General features: G+C 39.0%; 1 long non-coding RNA gene across 1 annotated transcript in view; it reads left to right on the top strand.

Moving 5' to 3' along the window:
- LOC309620825 overlaps positions 1-22,717 on the top strand; it is a 266,826-nt gene that overhangs the window by 55,993 nt on the left and 188,116 nt on the right. The gene's annotated exons all lie outside the window — the stretch shown is intronic.

Below are 22,717 nucleotides of genomic sequence, written 5' to 3'. Positions count from 1 at the left end.
TATTCTTTATCATATTCTTTTCCATTATGGTTTATTATAGGATATTGAATATAGTTCCCTGTGATGTACAGTAGGACCTTGTTGTTTATCTATTTTATATACATTTTATTATATATATTGTAATATACGATTTGCAAATCCCAAACTCTTTTTTTATTAAGATTTATTTATTGATTGATTGATTGATTGCTATGTTGGGTCTTCGTTTCTGTGCTAGGGCTTTCTCTAGTTGCAGCAAGCGGGGGCCACTCTTCATCGCGGTGCGCGGGCCTCTCACTATCGTGGCCTCTCTTGTTGCAGAGCACAGGCTCCAGACGCACAGGCTCAGGAGTTGTGGCTCACGGGCCTAGTTGCTCCGTGGCATGTGGGATCTTCCCAGACCAGGGCTCGAACCTGTGTCCCCTGCATTAGCAGGCAGATTCTCAACCACTGTGCCACCAGGGAATGCCCCCAAACTCTTAATTTATCCTTCCCCCACCCCCTTTCCCCTTTGGTAACCATAAGTTTGTTTCTATGTCTATGAGTCTGTTTCTGTTTTGTAAATAAGTTTATTTATATCATATTTTAAATTCCACATATAAATGATATATGGTATTTGTATTTTTCTAACATACTTCACTTAGTATAATAATCTCTAGGTCCATGCATGTTGCTGCAAATGCCATTATTTCATTCTTTTTATGGCTGAGAAATATTCCATTGTATATATGTACCATATCTTCTTTATCCGTTCATCTGCTGATGGACATTTACGTTGCTTCCATGTTTTGGCTATTGTGAATAGGGCTGCTATGAACATAGGGATGCATATATCTTTTTGAATAATAGTTTTGTCCAGGTATAGGCCCAGGAGTGTGATTGTGGACCATGTGGTAATTCTATTTTCAGTTTTCTGAGGAACTTCCATACTGTTCTCCATAGTGGCTGTACCAGTTTACATTCCTGCCTACCAACAGTGTAGGAGGGTTCCTTTTACCCACATCCTCTCCAGCATTTGTTATTTGTAGACATTTTAAAGATGGCCATTCTGCAATGAAAATTGTGGTACATAACTCTTTTTTTTTTTAATTTTATTATTTATTTATTTAATTTTTGACTGTGTTGGGTCTCTGTTTCTGTGCGAAGGCTTTCTCTAGTTGAGGCAAGCGGGGGTCACTCTTCATCACGGTGCACGGGCCTCTCACTATCGTGGCCTCTCTTGTTGCGGAGCACACTCTCGAGACGCGCAGGCTTAGCAGTTGTGGCCCATGGGCCTATTTGCTCCATGGCATGTGGGATCTTCCCAGACCAGGTCTCAAACCCGTGTCCCCTGCATTGGCAGGCAGACTCTCAACCACTGTGCCACCAGAGAAGCCCCATGACTCTTTTTGAATTATGGTTTTCTCAGGGTATATGCCCAGTAGTGGGATCGCTGGGTCGTATGGTAGTTCTATTTTCAGTTTTTTAAGGAACCTCCATATTGTTCTCCATAGTGGCTGTATCAATTTACATTCCCAACAGTGCAGGGGGTTCCCTTTTCTCCACACCCTCTCCAGCATTTATTGCTTGTAGATTTTTTGATGATGGCCATTCTGACTGGTGTGAGGTGCTACCTCATTGTATTTTTGATTTGCATTACTCTAATGATTAGTGATGTTAAGCATACTTTCATGTGTTTGTTGGCAATCTGTATATCTTCTTTGGAGAAATGTCTATTTAGTTCTTCTGCCCACTTTTGGATTGGGCTGTTTGTTTCTTTGATATTGAGCTGCATGAGCTGTTTGTAAATTGTGGAGATTAATGCTTTGTCAGTTGCTTCTTTAGCAAATATTTTCTTCCATTCTGAGAGTTGTCTTTTCGTCTTGTTTAGGTTTTCCTTTGCTGTGCAAAAGCTTTTAAGTTTCATTAGGTTCCATTTGTTTAGTTTTGTTTTTATTTCCATTTCTCTAGGATGTGGGTCAAAAACGATCTTGTTGTGATTTATGTCATAGAGTGTTCTGCCTAAGTTTTCCTCTAAGAGTTTTATAGTGTCTGGCCTTATATTTAGGTCTTTAATCCATTTTGAGTTTATTTTTGTGTATGGTGTTAGGGAGTGTTCTAATTTCATTCTTTTACATGTACCTGTCCAGTTTTCCCAGCAGCATTTATTAAAGAGGCTGTGTTTTCTCAATTGTATATTCTTGCCTCCTTTATGAAAGATAAGGTGACCATATGTGCGTGGGTTTATCTCTGGGCTTTCTATCCTGTTCCTTTGATCTATATTTCTGTTTTTGTGCCAGTACCATACTGTCTTGATTATGGTAGCTTTGTAGTATAGTCCAAAGACAGGGAGCCTGATTCCTCCAGCTCCCTTTTTCTTTCTCAAGATTGCTTTGGCTATTCGGGGTCTTTTGTGTTTCCATAAAAATTGTGAAATATTTTGTTCTAGTTCTGTGAAAAATGCCATTGGTAGTTTGATAGGGATTGCATTAAATCTGTAGATTGCTTAGTGTAGTATAGTCATTTTCACAATGTTGATTCTTCCAATCCAAGAACATGGTATATCTCTCCATCTGTTTGTATCGTCTTTAATTTCTTTCATCATTGTCTTATAGTTTTCTGCATACAGCTCTTTTGTCTCCTTAGGTAGGTTTATTCCTAAGTATTTTATTCTTTTTGTTGCAGTGGTAAATGGGGGTGTTTCCTTAATTTCTCTCTCAGATTTTTCATCATTAGTGTATAGGAATGCAACAGATTTCTGTGCATTAATTTTGTATCCTGCTACTTTACCAAATTCATTGATTAGCTCTAGTAGTTTTCTGGTAACATCTTTAAGATTCTCTATGTATAGTATCATGTCATCAGCAAACTGTGACAGCTTTACTTCTTTTCCGATTTGGATTCCTTTTCTTTCTTTTTCTTCTCTGATTGCTGTGGCTAAAACTTCTAAAACTATGGGAATAATAGTGGTGAGAGTGGATAAGCTTGTCTTGTTCTTGATCTTAGATGAAATGGTTTCAGTTTTTCACCATTGAGAACGATGCTGGCTGTGGGTTTCTCATACATGGCCTTTATTATGTTGAAGTAAGTTCCCTCTATGCCTACTTTCTGGAGGGTTTTTATCATAAATGGGTGTTGAATTTTGTTGAAAGCTTTTTCTGCATCTATTGAGATGATCATATGGTTTTTAACCTTCAGTTTGTTAATATGGTCTATCACATTGATTGATTTGTATATATTGAAGAATCCTTGCATTCCTGGGATAAACTGCACTTGATCATGGTGTATGATCATATTAATGTGCTGTTGGATTCTGTTTGCTAGTATTTTGTTGAGGATTTTTGCATCTATGTTCATCAATGATGTTGGCCTGTAGATTTCTTTTTTTGTAACATCTTTGTCTGGTTTAGGTATCAGGGTGAGGGTTGCCTCGTAGAATGAGTTTGGGAGTGTTCCTCCCACTCCTATATTTTGGAAGAGTTTGAGAAGGATAGGTGTTAGCTCTTCTCTAAATATTTGATAGAATTCACCTGTGAAGCCATCTAGTCCTGGACTTTTGTTTGTTGGAAGATTTTTAATCACAGTTTCAATTTCAGTGCTTGTGATTGGTCTGTTTATATTTTCTATTTCTTCCTGGTTCAGTCTCGGAAGGTTGTGCTTTTCTAAGAATTTGTCCATTTCTTCCACCTTGTTCATTTTATTTGCATATAGCTGCTTGTAGTAATCTCTCATGATGCTTTGTATTTCTGCAGTGTCAGTTGTTACTTCTCCATTTTCATTGCTAATTCTGTTGATTTGAGTCTTCTCCCTTTTTTTCCTGATGAGTCTGGCTAAAGGTTTATCAAATTTATCTTCTAAAAGAACCAGGTTTTAGTCTTATTAATCTTTGCTATCGTTTCCTTCATTTCTTTTTCATTCATTTCTGATCTGATCTTTATGATTTCTTTCCTTCTGCTAACTTTGGGGATTTTTTGTTCTTCTTTCTCTAATTGCTTTAGATGTAAGGTTAGGTTGTTTATTTGAGATGTTTCTTGTTTCTTGAGGTAGGATTGTATTGCTATAAACTTCCCTCTTAGAACTTTGTTTGCTGCATCCCATAGGTTTTGGGCCATCGTGTTTTCATTGTCATTTGTTTCTAGGTGTTTTTTGATTCCGTATTTGATTTCTTTAGTGATCTCTTGGTTATTAAGTAATGTATTGTTTAGCGTCCATGTGTTTGTATTTTTATAGTTTTTTTCCCTGTAATTGATATCTAGTCTCAAAGCGTTGTCATCAGAAAAGATACTTGATACGATTTCAATTTTCTTACATTTACCAAGGCTTGATTTGTGACCCAAGATATGATCTATCCTGGAGAATGTTCCATGAGCACTTGAGAAGAAAGTGTATTCTGTTGTTTTTGAGTGGAATGTCCTATAAATATCAATTAAGTCCATCTTGTTTAATGTATCATTTAAAGCTTGTGTTTCCTAATTTATTTTCATTTTGGATGATCCGTCCATTGGTGATAGTGGGTTGTTAAAGTCCCCTATTACTATTTTGTTACTGTTGATTTCCCCTTTATGGCTGTTAGCATTTGCCTTATGTATTGAGATGCTCCAATGTTGGGTGCATAAATATTTTCAATTTTTATATCTTCTTCTTGGATTGATCCCTTGATCATTATGTAGTGTCCTTCTTTGTCTCTTGTAATAGTCTTTATTTTAAAGTCTATTTTGTCTGTTATGAGAATTGCTACTCCAGCTTTCTTTTGATTTCCATTTACATGGAATATATTTCTCCATCCCCTCACTTTCAGTCTGTATGTGTCCCTAGGTCTGAAGTGGGTCTCTTGTAGACAGCATATATACAGGTCTTGTTTTTGTATCCATTCAGACAGTCTATGTATCTTGGTAGGAGCATTTAATCCATTTACATTTAAGGTAATTATTAATATGTATGTTCCTATTACCTTTTTCTTAATTGTTTTAGGTTTGTATTGTAGATCTTTTCCTTCTCTTGTGTTTCCTACCTAGAGAAGTTCCTTTAGCGTATGTTCTAAAGCTGGTTTGGTGGTGCTGAATTCTCTTAGCTTTTGCTTGTCTGTAAAGGTTTTAATTTCTCCATCAAATCTGATTGAGATCCTTGCTGGGTAGAGTAATCTTGGCTGTAGGTTTTTCCCTTTCATCACTCTAAATATGTCCTGCCACTCCCTTCTGGCTTGCAGAGTTTCTGCTGAAAGATCAGCTGTTAACCTTATTGGGATTCCCTTGTATGTTATTTGTTGCATTTCCCTTGCTGCTTTTAATATTTTTTCTTTGTATTTAATTTTTGATAATTTGATTAATATGTGTCTTGGCATGTTTCTCCTTGGATTTATCCTGTATGGGACTCTCTGCACTTACTGGACTTTACTATTTCCTTTCGCATATTAAGGAAGTTTTCAACTATAATCTCTTCAAATATTTTCTCAGTCCCTTTCTTTTCCTCTTCTTCTTCTGGGACCCCTATGATTCGAATGTTTGTGCATTTATTGTTGTACCAGAGGTCTCTGAGACTGTCCTCAATTCTTTTCATTCTTTTTTCTTTATTCTGCTCTGTGGTAGTTATTTCCACTATTTTATCTTCCAGGTCACTTATTCGTTCTTCTGCCTCAGTTATTCTGCTACTGATTCCTTCTAGAGAATTTTAAATTTTTTTAGTGTGTTGTTCATCATTGTTTGTTTGCTCTTAATTCTTCTAGGTCCTTTTTAAACGTTACTTGTATTTTCTCCATTCCATATCCAAGATTTTGTATCATCTTTACTATCATTACTCTGAATTCCTTTTCCGGTAGAATGCCCATTTCCTCTTCATTTGTTTAGTCTTGTGAGTTTTTACCTTGCTCCTTCATCTGCTGTGTATTTCTCTGTCTTCTTATTTTGCTTGACTTACTGTGTTTGGGATCTCCTTTTCACAGCCTGCTGGTTCATAATTCCCATTGTTTTTGGTGTCTGCCTCCAGTGGGTAAGGTTGGTTCAGTGGGTTGTGTAGGCTTCCTGGTGGAGGGGACCAGTTCCTGTGTTCTGGTGAATGAGGCTGGGTCTTGTCTTTCTGGTGCACAGGATCACATCCGGTGGTGGGTTTGGGGGTGTCTGTGACCTTATTATGATTTTAAGTAGCCTCTCTCCTAGTGCGTGGGGTTGTGTTCCTCTCTTGCTAGTTGTTTGGCATAGGGTGCCCAGCACTGTAGCTTGCTGGTTATTGAGTGGAGCTGGGTCTTAACATTGAGATGGAGATCTCTGGGAGAGGTTTCACTGTTTGATATTATGTGGAGCCAGGAGGTCTCTGGTGGACCAATGTCCTGAACTCGGCTCTCCCACCTCAGAGGCTCAGGCCTGACACCTGGCTGGAGCACCAAGACCCTTTCAGCCACACGGCTCAGAAGAAAAGGGAGGAAAAAAGAAATATTCGAAAAAATAATAAAATAAAAAAGTTGTTAAAATAAAAAATTTTAAAAATATTAAAATGAAAATTTTAAATATTAATAAAAAAAGAAGAGAGCAACAAACTGAAAAAACAAACCACTAATGATAACAAGCACTAAAAACTATAGTAAAAAAAAAAAAAAAAAAGAACCCTAGGATGAATGGTAAAAGCAAAGCTATACAGACAAATCACACAAAGAAGCATACACATACACACTCACAAAAAGAGCAAAAGGAAAGAAAAAATATATATATATATATATGAAGGGAAGAGTGCAACCAAATCAGTAAACAAATCTACCAATGATAATAAGCTCTAAATCCTAAACTAAGATAAACATAAAACCAGAAACAAATTAGAGGCAGAAAGGAAAATCCAAGTCTACAGTTGCTCCCAAAATCCACCGCCTCAATTTTGGGATGATTCGTTGTCTATTCAGGTATTCCACAGATGCAGGGTACATCAGGTTGATTGTGGAGATTTAATCCACTGTTTCTGAGGCTGCTGGGAGAAATTTCCCTTTTTCTTCTTTGTTCGCACAGCTCCTGGGGTTCAGCTTTGGATATGGCCCCTCCTCTCCATGTAGGTCGCCTTATGGAATCTTTTCCCACCCCGACAGGACGGTGTTAAAGTAGCAGCTGATTAGGAGGCTCTGGCTCACTCAGGCCAGGGTACGGAGGGGTACGTAATGGGGGGCAAGCCTGCGGCGGCAGTGGCTGTTGTGACATTGCACCCAGCCTGAGGCATGCCATGTGTTCTCCCAGAGAAGTTGTCCCTGGATCACAGGACCCTGGCAGTGGTGGGCTGCACAGGCTCCTGGGAGGGGAGGTGTGGATAGTGACCTCTGCTTGCACACAGGCTTCTTATTGCCTGCAGCAGCCTTAGAGTCTCATGCCCGTCTCTGCTGTCCACGCTGATAGCCGTGGTTCATGCCTGTCTCTGGAGCTCTAAATCCCCTCTCCTCACGCACCCCGAAACAATGGTCTCTTGCCTCTTAGGCAGTTCCAGGCTTTTTCCTGGACTCCATCTCAGGTAGCTGTGGTGCACTAGCCCCTTCAGGCTGTGTTCATGCAGCCAACCCCAGTCCTCTCCCTGGGATCTGATCTCCGAAGCCCGAGCCTCAGCTCCCAGCCCCCACCTGCCCCAGGGAGTGAGCAGACAAACCTCTCAGGCTGGTGCGTTATGGTCAGCACCAATTCTCTGTGAAGGAATCTCTCCGCTTGGCCCTCTGCACCCCTGTTGCTGCACTCTCCTCCATGGCTCTGAAGCTTCCCCCTCACCCACCCCCCATCCCACCAGTGAAGGTGCTTCCTAGTGTGTGGAAACTTTTCCTCCTTCACAACTCCCTCCCAGAGGTGTAGGTCCCATCCCTATTCTTTTGTCTCTGTTTTTTCTTTTTTCTTTTGCCCTACCCAGGCACTTGGGGATTTTCTTGCCTTTTGGGAAGTCTGAGGTCTTCTGCCAGCGTTCAGTAGGTGTTCTGTAGGAGCTGTTCCACATGTAGATGTATTTCTGATGTATTTGTGGGGAGGAAGGTGATCTCCACGTTTTACTCCTCCACCGTTTGAAGGTCCCTCAGACAAAATACTCTTAAACATTCATAAATGTTGTGGAGATCAATGAGATTCCCATTTTTGCAAGCAGTCTGAGTTCTCATAATGGAAGGAAGAAGTTCTCTTATGTGCAAGGAACCAATTTGAGAAGAATTGTCTGTAAGAAAATTGAAGCTCTAAAGAGTTGTCACCCAATAAATGTCTTCTATTAATTTTATATTTTAAATGCCTCTTGTGTTTGGCAAGGAGTCTGGTAGAATTCAGAGACCACTCAAAACACATGAAACCTGCCCATTAGGGAACAAGCTAAAGGAACTATCATTATGATAAATTCTTGACATTGCCAACTCATTTAATTATGTCAGCAAGCCTCTCAGATAAATTGTTCTGGAAGAAGGATTGTTTGGAGACAGTAGTGTTCTATAAGTACACATATACAAACATACATGTGTTGTTTGTATCTCTTCTCCTGTCTGTAGCTATTTTCTACATGCCTTTCTGAAGTTTCATTGCTGCCCTCTTTTTGGGGATTCTCTTTTTATCTCTAAATGTGGGCCTTTATCAAATGGTTTAAGCTCGCTTTTAGATGAATGTGAACTGGGTTCTCTGACAGTTCTGGCTACGCTGACCCTGATGCCAGACCTTTGCTAACAGAGGAGTGGATCTGCTGAATGTTAATGGATGTTATTGCGACTGTCTGGAACAACTGTACGTTCCATTCTAGATATGTAATCATGACAATAAGGTGTCCAAACAGCCAATATTCAGAATCCTTTCTGTCTATTAAAATGATATGGTAGGTATATTTTTTTATTTTAAGATTTATTTCCTTTTCTCCTGCCTCCCTTCTTTCCTGTAACAAATTGAATTATAGCAGTAGCTCATGTACAGCCTTTTTCACTGGATTTTGTAGTGAGGATCTGTTGGTGATTATGGAATACTGCAGAACCCCTTAGACATTGATCAAATTCTCCCTTCCAAAATGAAAGAAATCAATCCAGGATATGAAATAATCAGAGAGAAAGAGGCCATTTTATTCCTTTCTGTTTCAAAATCATGGGACAATTCTTACCACTCTTCATAAAAATACAAACACAAACAAAAAGCAATCAGAAGGCATTGTGTGCATACGTTAGACTCTAAAAGTCATTAACTATGTAGTAGCATCTCTATGCAACCCCCTGTTTTAAAATTTTTTGAATTATAGTCTGAAGCTTGTGTCTCTCTTTTCTGAGAGGCCCCTGTATAGGAAAGGCCCTTTCATGGGGTGGGCCAGAGAGTCATGGTTCATCAGATCTTGAGCCTTCAAAAACATATAATCTCATTAGCACTTCTGAACGCTTCAGAGAGGAAGACTCCAGAAATCTGTCTCTTAGTGTCCTGCATTAGAAAGGTCCATTTTTCTACCTGCCAGAATCATTCTCTCAGGATGAGTCCACCCTTCTACCCATCCTAGACTTCATCCATCCAGCCATCCCTGAGCTGGGTCGTTGTGTTGTGGATAAAGAAGTGAATAAGGTAGACCCATGTGGTTGAGGAATGTACTACTTTCATAGTTAAACAAAGAAAATTAAAAAGTAAACACACCTTCACAGCAAGGTGAGGCTTATATAGAGACCATTATTAATTTCTGTGGGGTCTCCAAAAAAAATACCTGACCCAACCAGAGATAGGAGAAGAAAGTCACTGAAGGCTTCTCAGAAGAGGAGGAGAACACATGGCGTACCTCAGGCTGTCGCAACGTGACACTGTCCTCTGCCGCCGCAGGCTCGCCCTGCATTCCGTACACTTCCCTCCACACGGCCTGAGTAAGAGAGAGCCACCTAATCAGCCAATCTTTTAACTCCCTCCTGTCTGGGTGAAGAACAGATGCCAGAGGGCAACCTACATGCAGAGGGGGGGCCAAATCCAAAGCTGAACCCCAGGAGCTGTGGGAAAAAGGAGGAGAAAGGGAAATTTCTCTGTGCAGCCTCAGGAGCAGTGGATTAAATCTCCACAATCAACTTGATGTACCCTGCATCTGTGGAATACCTGAATAGACAACGAATCATCCCAAAACTGATGCAGTGGACTTTGGGAGCAACTGTAGACTTGGGGTTTGCTGTATGCAAGTGACTAGTTTCTGATTTATATGTATATCTTAGTTTAGTTTTTAGTGATTGTTATCATGGGTGGATTTGTTTGCTCTCTTCTTCTTTTTGTATTAATATTTTTATTTTAGTAATTTAAAAAAAATTTTACTTTAATAACTTTATTTTATTTTATTATCTTTTTCTATTGTTTCTCTTTTTTTTGTCCCTTTTCTTCTGAGCCGTGTGGCTGAAAGGGTCTTGGTGCTCCAGCCAGGTGTCAGGCCTGAGCCTCTGAGGTGGGAGAACCGAGTTCAGGACATTGGTCCACCAGAGACCTCCTGGCTCCACATAATATCAAACGGTGAAAGCTCTCCCAGATATTTCCATCTCAATGCTAAGACCCAGCTCCACTCAATGACCAGCAAACTACAGTGCTGGACACCCTATGCCAAACAACTAGTAAGACAGGAACACAAGCCCACCCATTAGGAGAGAGGCTACCTAAAATCATAATAAGATCACAGACACCCCAAAACACACCACTGGAAGTGATTCTGCCTGCCAGAAAGACAAGATCCAGCCTCATTAACCAAAACACAGGAACCGGTCCCCTCCATCAGGAAGCCCACACAACCCACTGAACCAACCTTACCCACTGGAGGCAGACACCAAAAACAATGGGAATTATGAACCTGCAGCCTTCAAAAAGGAGACCCCAAACACAGTAAGTTAAGCACAATAAGAAGACAGAGAAATGCACAGCAGATGAAGGAGCAAGGTAAAAACCCACAAGACCAAACAACTGAAGAGGAAATAGGCAGTCTACCGGAAAAAAGAATTCAGAGTAATGATAGTAAAGATTATCCAAATCTTGGATATAGAATGGAGAAAATACAAGTAACGTTTAAAAAGGACCTAGAAGAATTAAGAGCAAACAAACAATGATAAACAGCACAATAAATAAAATTTAAAATTCTCTAGAAGGAATCAATAGCAGAATAACTGAGGCAGAAGAACAAATAAGTGACCTGGAAGATAATATAGTGGAAATAACTACCACAGAGCAGAATAAAGAAAAAAGTATGAAAAGAATTGAGGACATTTGGTAGTGTATATATGACCATGCCACTCTCTCACTTTGTCCCAGCTTACCCTTTCCCCTCCTTGTGTCTTCAAGTCCATTCTCTAGTAGGTCTGCATCTTTATTCCCATCCTGCCCCTAGGTTCTTCATGACTTTTTTTTTTTAGATTCCATATATATGTGTTCGCATACGGTAATTATTTTTCTCTTTCTGACTTACTTCACGCTGTATGACAGACTCTACTTCCATCCACCTCACTGCAAATAACTCAATTTCGTTTCTTTTTAGGGCTGAGTAATATTCCACTGTATATATGTGCCACATCTTCTTTATTCATTCATCTGTTGATGGGCACTTAGGTTTCTTCCATGTCCTGGCTATAGAAAATAGACTGCAACGAACATTGTCATACATGACTCTTTTCGAATTATGGTTTTCTCAGGGTATATGCCCAGTAGTGGGATTGCTGGGTCAATAGCTAGTGGGAAGCAGCCACATAGCACAGGGAGATCAACTCAGTGCTTTGTGACCCCCTAGAGGGTTCGGCTAGGGAGGGTGGGAGGGAGACGCAAGAAGGAGGAGATATGGGGATATATGTATATGTATAGCTGATTCATTTTGTTATAAAGCAGAAACTAACACACCATTGTAAAGCACTTATACTCCAATAAAGATGTTAAAAAGAAAGAAAGAAAGAAAGGAAGAAAGAAAGAAAGAAAGAAAGAAGAAAGAAAGAAAGAAAGAAAGAAAATACATGGTATTTTAAAAACTAATAATAAAAATAAGACACACACAAAAAAAAGAATTGAGGACAGTCTCAGAGACCTCTGGGTCAACATTAAACGCACCAACATTCAAATCATAAGGGTCTCAGAAGAAGAAGAGGAAAAAAAACGGGACTGAGAAAATATTTGAAGAGATTATATTTGAAAACGTCCCTAATATGGGAAAGGAAATAGTAAAGTCCAGGAAGTGCAGTGAGTCCTATACAGGAAAATCCAAGGAGAAACACACCAAGACACATATTAATCAAACTATCAAAAATTAAATATAAAGAAAAAATATTAAAAGCAGCAAGGGAAAAGCAACACATAACATACAAGAAAATCGCCATAAGGTTAACAGCTGATCTTTCAGCAGAAACTCTGCAAGCCAGAAGGCAGTGGTGGGACATATTTAAAGTGATGAAAAGGAAGAACCTACAACCAACATTACTCTACTCAGCGAGGATCTCATTCAGATTCGACAGAGAAATTAAAACCTTTACAGACAAGCAAAAGCTAAGAGAATTCAGCACCACCAAACCAGCTTTAAAACATGCTAAAGGAACTTCTTGAGGCAGGAAACACAAGAGAAGGAAAAGATCTACAATAACAAACCTGAAGCAATTAAGAAAATGGTAATAGGAACATACATATTGATAATTACCTTAAATGTAAATGGATTAAATGCTCCAGCCAAGAGACATAGACTGGCTGAATGGGTACAAAAACAAGATCCGTATATATGCTGTCTACAACAGACCCACTTCAGACCTAGGGACACATACAGACTGAAAGTGAGAGAATGGAAAAAGATAATCCATGCAAATCGAAATCAAAAGAAAGCTGGATTAACAACTCTCATATCAGACAAAAGAGACTTTAAAACAAAGACTATGACAAGAGACAAAGTAGGACACTACATAATGATCAAGGGATCAATCCAAAAAGAAGATATAACAATTGTAAATATTTATGCACCCAATATAGGATCACTTCAATACATAAGGCAAATACTAAAAGCCATAAAAGGGGAATTCGACAGTAACACAATCATAGTAGGGGACTTTAACACCCCACTTTCACCAATCGACAGATCATGCAAAATGAAAATAAATAAGGAAACACAAGCTTTAAATGATACATTAAACAAGATGGACTTAATTGATATTTATAGGACATTCCATCCAAAAACAACAGGATACACTTTCTTCTCAAGTGCTCATGGAACATTCTCCAGAATAGATCATATCTTGGGTCACAAATCAAGCCTGGGTAAATATAAGAAAATTCAAATCGTATCAAGTATCTTTTCCAACCACAACGCTATGAGACTAGATATCAATTAAAGGAAAAAAATGTGTAAAAAATACAAACACATGGAGGCTAAACAATACACTACTAAATAACCAAGAGATCACTGAATAAATCAAAGAGGAAATAAAAAATACCTAGAAACAAGTGACAATGAAAACACCACGACCCAAAACCTATGGGATGCAGCAAAAGCAGTTCTAAGAGGGAGGTTTATTGTAATACAATCCAACCTCAGAAAACAAGAAACTTCTCAAATAAACAACCTAACCTTATACCTAAAGCAATTAGAGAAAGAAGAACAAAAAAACCCCAAAGTTAGCAGAAGGAAAGAAATCATAAAGATCAGATCAGAAATAAATGAAAAAGAAATGAAGGAAACGATAGCAAGGATCAATAAGACTAAAAGCTGGTTCTTTTAGAAGATAAACAAATTTGATAAACCTTCAGCCAGACTCATCAGAAAAAAAGGGAGAAGACTCAAATCAACAGAATTCGAAATGAAAATGGAGAGGTAACAACTGACACTGCAGAAACACAAAGCATCATGAGAGATTACTACAAGCAGCTGTATGCGAATAAAATGGACAACGTGGAAGAAATGGACAAATTCTTAGAAAAGCACAACCTTCCAAGACTGAACCAGGAAGAAATAGAAAATATAAACAGACCAATCACAAGCACTGAAATTGAAACTGTGATTAAAAATCTTCCAACAAACAAAAGTCCAGGACTAGATGGCTTCACAGGTGAATTCTATCAAATATTTAGAGAAGAGCTAACACCTATCCTTCTCAAACTCTTCCAAAATATAGGAGTGGGAGGAACACTCCCAAACTCATTCTACGAGGCAACCCTCACCCTGATACCTAAACCAGACAAAGATGTTACAAAAAAAGAAATCTACAGGCCAACATCATTGATGAACATAGATGCAAAAATCCTCAACAAAATACTAGCAAACAGAATCCAACAGCACATTAATATGATCATACACCATGATCAAGTGCGGTTTATCCCAGGAATGCAAGGATTCTTCAATATACACAAATCAATCAATGTGTTAGACCATATTAACAAACTGAAGGTTAAAAACCATATGATCATCTCAATAGATGCAGAAAAAGCTTTCAAAAAAATTCAACACTCATTTATGATAAAAACCCTCCAGAATGTAGGCATAGAGGGAACTTACCTGAACATAATAAAGGCCATATATGAGAAACCCACAGCCAACATCATTCTCAATGGTGAAAAACTGAAACCATTTCATCTAAGATCAGGAACAAGACAAGGCTATCCACTCTCACCACTATTATTCACATAGTTTTGGAAGTTTTAGCTACAGCAATCAGAGAAGCAAAAGAAAGAAAGGAATCCATATCAGAAAAGAAGAAGTAAAGCTGTCACTGTTTGCAGATGACATGATACTATACATAGAGAATCCTAAAGATATTACCAGAAAAGTACTACAGTTAATCAATGAATGTGGTAAAGTAGCAGGATACAAAATTAAGGCACAGAAATCTCTTGCATTCCTATATACTAATGATGAAAAATCTGAAAGAGAAATTAAGGAAACACTCCCATTTACCATTGCAGCAAAAAGAATAAAATACCTAGGAATTGACCTACCTACGGAGACAAAAGACCTGTATGCAGAAATCTATAAGACACTGATGAAAGCAATCAAAATTGATACAAACAGATGGAGAGCTATACCATGTTCTTGGATTGGAAGAATCAACATTGTGAAAATGACTATACTACACAAAGCAATCTACAGATTTAATGCAATCCCTATCAAATTAACAATGGCATTTTTCACAGAACTAGAACAAAAAATTTCACAATTTTTATGGAAACACAAAAGACCCCGAATAGCCAAAGCAATCTTGAGAAAGAAAACCGGAGCTGGAGGAATAAGGCTCCCTGACTTCGGACTATACTACAAAGCTACCATAATCAAGACAGTATGGTACTGGCACAAAAACAGAAATATAGACCAGTGGAACAGGATAGAAAGCCAAGAGGTAAACCCATGCACATATGGTCACCTTATCTTTGATAAAGGAAGCAAGAATATACAATGGAGAAAAGGCAGTCTCTTCAATAAGAGGTGCTGGGAAAACTGGACAGGTACATGTAAAAGAATGAAATTAGAACACTCCCTAACACCATACACAAAAATAAACTCAAAATGGATTAAAGACCTAAATATAAGGCCAGACACTATAAAACTCTTAGAGGAAAACATAGGCCGAACACTGTATGACATAAATCACAGCAAGATCCTTTTCGACCCACATCCTAGAGAAATCGAAATAAAACCAAAAATAAACAAATGGAACCTAATGAAACCTAAAAACTTTTGCACAGCAAAGGAAAACATAAGAGAAGACAACCCTCAGAATGGGAGAAATTATTTGCTAAAAAAGCAACTGACAAAGGATTAATCTCCACAATTTAGAAACAGCTCATGTAGTTCAATATCAAAAAACAAACAGCCCAATCCATAAATGGGCAGGAGACCTAAATAGACATTTCTCCAAAGAAGTTATACAGATTGCTAACAAACACATGAAACGATGCTCAACATCACTAATCATTAGAGAAATGCAAATCAAAGCTACAATGAAGTATCACCTCACACCAGCCAGAATGGCCATCATTAAAAAATTTACAAACAGTAAATGCTGGAAGGGGTGTGGAGAAAAGGGAACCCTCTTGCACTGTTGGTGGGAATGTAAATTGATACAGCCACTATGGAGAACAGTATGGAGGTTCCTGAAAAAACTAAAAATAGAACTACCATACAACCCAGCAATCCCACTACTGGGCATATACCCTGAGAAAACCATAATTCCAAAAGAGTCATGTACCACAGTGTTCATTGCAGCTCTATTTACAATAGCCAGGACATGGAAGCAACCTAAGTGTTCATCAACAGATGAATGGATAAAGAAGATGTGGCACATATATACAATGGAATATTACTCAGCCATGAAAAGAAACGAAATTGAGTTATTTGTAGTGAGGTGGATGGACCTAGAGTCTGTCATACAGAGTGAAGTAAGTCAGAAAGAGAAAAACAAATACTGTATGCTAACACATACATATGGAATGTAAAAAACAAAAAAATTTATGAAGCACCTAGAGGCAGGACAGGAATAAAGATGCAGACATAGAGAATGGACTTGAGGACACGGGGAGGGGTACGGGTAAGCTGGCACGAAGTGAGAGAGTGGCATGGAGTTATATATACTACCAAATGTAAAATAGATAGCTAGTTGGAAGCAGCCTTATAACACAGGGAGATCAGCTCAGTGCTTTGTGACCACCTAGAGGGGTGAGATGGGAGGGTGGGAGGGAGACGCAAGAGGGAGGAGAAATGGGGATGTTTGTATATGTATAGCTGATTCACTTTGTTATAAAGCAGAAACTAACACACCATTGTAAAGCAATTATACTCCAATAAAGATGTTAAAAAAAAAAAAGGAAAGAAAGCACATAAAACGGGTGTCTCTGCTGTCCTTTTAGCCCCAGAAAGACTATGGGAGCACAAAGCTACAGTGATAGCTCTGCCAGGCAGGATGCTGGAGAGAGGGTCAGGAGAGCTGCCTGGGTCCCAGGACTGGAAGCATCCCTGATGAGAGGACCTTGGCTGAGTCACTTCCCCTTTGCCAGCCTAGACTGATTACTAGATACTGGTGATTAGACAAGATACCAGTAGATACTGATCACCAGAATAAAATTGAGGAACCTACCCAGACATTCTGGAGTGTTGTGGAAACCTATGAGTCCTAAGCTGGGCAAGCACTCTGGGTTCTCAGCTGGGAAAATCTGTTAAGGCCAAGGAATTATTTTAACAGAAAATAATTTGCAGTAATAACAGAACAGAACACATTAGTTGCTCAAATGGCAATTGTTTATGAAATGTCAACAAACACTTGTAAAACACAAATGACACCTGGATGGATATGGATACTGCCCTCTACAAAACTAGCGAAACTCAATGTAAATTGTGCCTGCTAGTGTGCTATGAGCTTTCCATGCACTGCCTCCTTTAATACTTAAAGTAAGCCTATGAGGCAGCATTTAGTATTTCAATTTTTCAGATGAGTATTTTTACATTTCATTAATTCAATCTTAACTATGTAAATAGCAGAGCCCACAATTCACATCTGGCCTTTCTATTTCCCCAGTCTGTGCTCTTTCCTCTCCAGTACATTGGTATGGGGCGAATCAAGTTCCTGGTATGTCCAGTCCTAGGCCTTTTATCCCAATGACAAGCATGGCATGTCTGTTACCAACACCACCAAGCAATCAAGAATATGACTGAGTGCGTGCTTGTGGTATATGACACAGCACGCAGATGGAACAACGTGAGCAAAAACATGGAATTCAAGGGACTGTTTGGTTTGAGAATTGGAACTGGACTGGACACTGCAGAAAGGAGTTCTTCAGACTGGAATGGTCTCATCAGTCAGAAACCCAACTGTATATTTCAGGCAACAGTATAGCACAACTGGAAGCCAAATGAGTTATAAAAATTATGTGAGACTTAATGTTCTTCACTATCAGTTTCACATTCATAAATTAGTTCAAATTTTAAAACCAAATTTTAACAGAACTGGAACGAAGTATTGAGGTCCTTATATCTGCCTAGAGCAGATGGGCAAAATTTGGAGGAAATAGCATTCTCTTTGTTGTTACCTCTAGCTCAAATTGCAGGTTGAATTTTGTCATCAGAATTGTGGACCATGTCCTCCTTGCTCCTCATCAACCTCCCCTGGGTTAATAATGGACTGGGAGATGAAAGCCTCATCCGTGGTAGGGTGCGGAGTGTGCTTGTTTCTGCAGCTGTCCAAAGTAAGTCCTGCTGTTATTTCTCTGTGTGTGTGTGAATGTGTCTACGTTTGTGTGCTTCTGCCTAGAGCAGTACTGTGTCTTTTTCTTTGTTGTTGCCAGTTTCTCAAAGTTTCTCTTTTGTTCTCTAATTCAGGTCTTTGCCAAAGATGTTAATTCAAAATTTAAGTGAGTAGAGATATCATACTTGGCCTGGCTTCCTTGGCAGTTCTGTGTAATATGTCCTTGATGTCAATCTTTGCTGACTGAGGAGTGGACCCACAAAATGTTGATAGACCTTATAGTGACAAGCTAGGGCATCTGCCAGATGACACGTAACATTCTAGAGATATAAGTCCAAGAATAAAAGCGAGCTTTATGGTCAAGAGAGTGGAGTTTCCAGACAGCCAATATTTGAATTCTGACTCTTTATTTAAGAAAAATGGAGCATTGTTTGTTTGTTTTTCCTAATGCAGAGTATCCTCCATTATTCATTCATTTATTTCTTTATTCATTCTTATATTATTCCCATCTCAGAGTATCTAGTGTTCAGTACTTTTCACTGGAGGTTCTGCTGACATTTTGCTGATGTGTTTAAGTTGCTACAACAGCCCTTCTATATTGGTATCATTTTTCTTTAATAAATGCAAGGAAAGAGTCCAAAATATAAAATGGTCAGTGAGAGAAAGAGACCTTTTCATTTCCTCATTTCTTTTCCGAACTCATTCCTACAAACAAACAATGTCTCAGAACGATCCTGGCAGTCAGAGACATCGTTTGCAGACATTAAGCTCCAGACCCACCACCTGTCCCTGCTGTGACTCATAATATAAACATAGACCCTCTGTATAGCGTGTTTCCTAGAACTTTAACATATAACTCACAGCTGGTGTCTCCCCTTATGAGAGGCCCCTGTGTATGAGAGGCCCTTTCATGGAGTGGGCCAGAGAGTTCACGGTCCAGCAAAGTCTTGCATGAATTTCCAATCTTAAGAGACTTCACAAATTTATGCTTTTCTCCAAGTGCATTAGTACAATCTGAAGCACCATCGCTCCCAGATCCCTACAATGTCCTATAGGACATCCCCATCATCCATTTCAAGCTTCTGCCACAAAGATCCCACCCCTTCTCCTCACCTACATCCAGAAGAAGTCATGCTTTCTTTTCTCTTAGACTTGTGTATTCTGTTGAGGAGTCCTCAGGCCTCAGTCATCCATATCTGTGAATTTGATGCCACTTGACACAATGACAGAATGGTCAAATTCAATTGCCTCTCATCCAGGTTTGATAGTGTGTATTTTTGTTTACTTTTAAAATAGTCTTTAGACAGAAATAAAAGTTATATAAATTTCTTAATCATATTGTCCCTAGGAAGACTAGCTCATTGAGAATGAAGATACTGTAACCTAGGGTAGTCATCAGTTACATCCATTAAACTATGACTTGCTTAATAAATAATGAACTGCAACCTGCCTTCTTCACTGATCAAGCTGCCTTTAATTGTTTTTACAAAAACTTGCATGTCCGCCAAGCGTCACATAGCCTAAACAATAAAATATTTGCCCAAGTTGTTTTTCAGGAACTTGAAGTCAGCTGTGTCCAGTTCGAACTCGGGCCAGTTAAGACTGGTTGGGACTACCAACCCTCCAACTGGCCATGCGCGAATGTCCATTCAGTGACCTCTTGACATCAGAAGGCCAAAAACTCCACCCTCAGAACATGCTAATGCCACAATTTTCTGAAAATGTGTCCCATGAAGAAGCCTGTAGCTTAGTTGTGCCTGTGCAGAAGGACGATTACCTCACCTTTTTCTTATCTTCAGTCACATTTCCCCATACTCCCCCAGCTTTACCCCATAAATATCCCAAGCCCCTCACCTTTGGGGAGTGGATTTGAGATTTGTTCTCCTGTCTCCTCTCTTGGCTGCCTCATCAATAAACTTTTTTGCTGCAGACCTCAGTGTCTCAGCCTTTGGCTTGCTGCACAACAGGCAAAGGAACCTGGTTTGGTAACAAGATGAGTCCCCAGGTTTGTGAATTCTAGAAATATAGAGAATGGGCAACAAGAACAGAAGACCCAATACAGAATTTGGCAGGCTGACCATGAGATGGACCTGCTGAAAGAATTATATTTGTTATTCTGTATCTGTGTTGACCATCTAGCCCAGGGATTGGCAAGCTTTTTTTTTTTCAGTAAAGGACCAGATAGTAAATATTTTGTCCTTTGGGGGCCATGTAGTCTCTGTCTCAACTATTCAATCCTGCTGTTGCAGTGCTAATGCATTGTGGGTGTGTTCCAGTAAAACTTTATTTGATTTGGCCCACAGGCCACAGTTTACAAACCCCTTATCTAGCAGATGGTATAGTCCGTACCTGCTTGTACCTGAATATCCAAGAAATCAATATGCAAATCATAAGTGTTGGTTAAGAGGTAGTGCTTCTATTCTTCAATTCAGTGCCTATCAGCTCACTGATTCATGTTATAAATGGATGCTTACCATTGGTAAACATTTCTATTGGAGTTGATGCTGAGTTCCATGGGTACTTGTAAATCGCTACAATATCCCATGGAAGCTGGAATCATTACCTCTTCACATGTGGAGAGAAAGGGTTCAGGATACTAAAAGGTAGCAGGGAAAAAAGAGTTTTTATTTCCTAACACTTGACACCAGTCTTATAAATAAATCTTCAGTGTAGTAACAACACTCAGAAGTAATATTCCAGACCAGCCACCTGTTTCTGCTGCTACTGCAAAATGTAAACATAAATAACCTTTAGATTCATTTTCTAGTTGGCAGTACTCTTGTCTCCTTTTAAACTATAAGTATGAGTAATATTATGGTAATGTTAGAATAGAACCTCAAATTTTGAATGTCGAATGAAGACTAAAATAAAATTAAGAGATAATAATGAGGAGTGTAATATAGAACATGATAAAGATAATTAACACTGCTGTATGTTATAACTGGAAGTTGTTGAGAGAGTAAATCCTAAGAGTTCTCAACACAAAGATAAAATAATTTTTCTATTTCTTTAATGTAGTATCTATATGAAATGACAGATGTTTACTAAACCTATTGTGGTAATCATTTCATGATGTATGTAAATCAAATCGTTATGTTGCACACCTTAAGCTTATACAGTGCTGTATGTCAATTACATCTGGAAAAAAATTTTTTTTAAAAATCTAAAAAAGGAGATAATAATGATAATTTTTTTCTTTTTTGTTCCTTCCATTTATTCCAAGATTTACCTAATCATGCTGCTATAATTTTTGCTCTTGAGTTAGGGAATCCTACCTTTGACATTTAAACCCACTGGCCACTTTATATATATATACTGTGTGGTTTTTGCTTGCCTTTCAGAGATTGATTTTACTTCTAAGTTAGAGGGAAGGGATATGCTTTAACATTCACTCAGAGAGATGTTATCCCCCTTTATTTTCTTAAGCAGATCTTATTTCGGTCTTCAGTATCCATTGATTAACTTTCAGTTTGATCGTGTTCCCCATATTGGGCCAGATGGATACAAAATTCTCTTACATCACTTTGTCTTAATTTTCCGGAGCTGGGCCTAAATTCTGTAGTGTGGAGTCTTATATAGTATGAGAATATTGTTAGGGGGAACCTTCTGGTCTCTGAAGCTCTTGTCCAAGAAGGTATCTGCTGAGATGTCTCTATCCTATCTGTTGCTTGGTTATCTGTTTATACCAGTGACCCCATAGATATTAGAATCAATCATCTGAAATATAATACATAGTTCTTTGCAACAAAGTTCAGCCTACTGTCTCTGTACCAGGCTTCCTCTGATTACCTTGTGGTCTTTCTCACTATAGTCCTGCATTTATCCACAAAGATGTTATATAGGCTGGCGGTTCACTATGGCCATCTTCCCTTGCAGACACCCTTTCCTTAAAGGCCAGAGATCCAGCATATCTTAGATATGTTTGAGTCATTTTACATCTCCTTTTCCTCTTCTTGAATCCTTCTTATGTTCTGCCACATCATGAGTTATACTTATGCCATCCATTCCTTGGTTTTCTTTAAAAAATATCTTTCTACATTTTCCCTAGGACTGCTGATGTCTGTTTTTTATCCCAAGCCTCCTAATGTGTCTCCTGGACACAGCTTAAATTTTGCTCAATAAATGTAAGTTCATTTCAGCTCTGCCACCATAGGATTACTGCCATTTCTCCTTGGTTGGAGGAGTAGTACACAAATTCTTCAGTAATACATGTAGTGTTTATCTCCATCTTTAGTCTCAGAGTTGGATAACAACCAACACTGCCAGTAGATTATTATTCTTAAACTCTCAGGTTGTATGCTTTTTTTCCAAGTTATCTTGGGGTTTGGGTAAGTACCTCAATGTAGCTCTCATGTATTTATATTAATCTCTTTATTTTGGGTCTTCTTTTAAAAAAGAGATAATTAGGCTTCCTTGGTGGCGCAGTGGTTGGGAGTCTGCCTGCCGGTGCAGGGGACACGGGTTCGAACCCTGGTCTGGGAGGATCCCACATGCCGCGGAGCAACTAGGCCCGTGAGCCACAACTACTGAGCCTGCGCGTCTGGAGCCTGTGCTCCGCAACAAGAGAGGCCGCGATAGTGAGAGGCCCGCGCACCGCGATGAAGAGTGGCCCCCACTCGCCGCAACTAGAGAAAGCCCTCACACAGAAACGAAGACCCA

This window comes from Balaenoptera borealis (assembly GCF_965194805.1).
Source record: "Balaenoptera borealis genome assembly, chromosome: X".
Taxonomy (NCBI): Eukaryota; Metazoa; Chordata; class Mammalia; order Artiodactyla; family Balaenopteridae; genus Balaenoptera; species Balaenoptera borealis.
The sequence above is the reverse complement of the archived record's forward strand: the minus strand, read 5'-3'. Positions and strand labels throughout refer to the sequence as shown.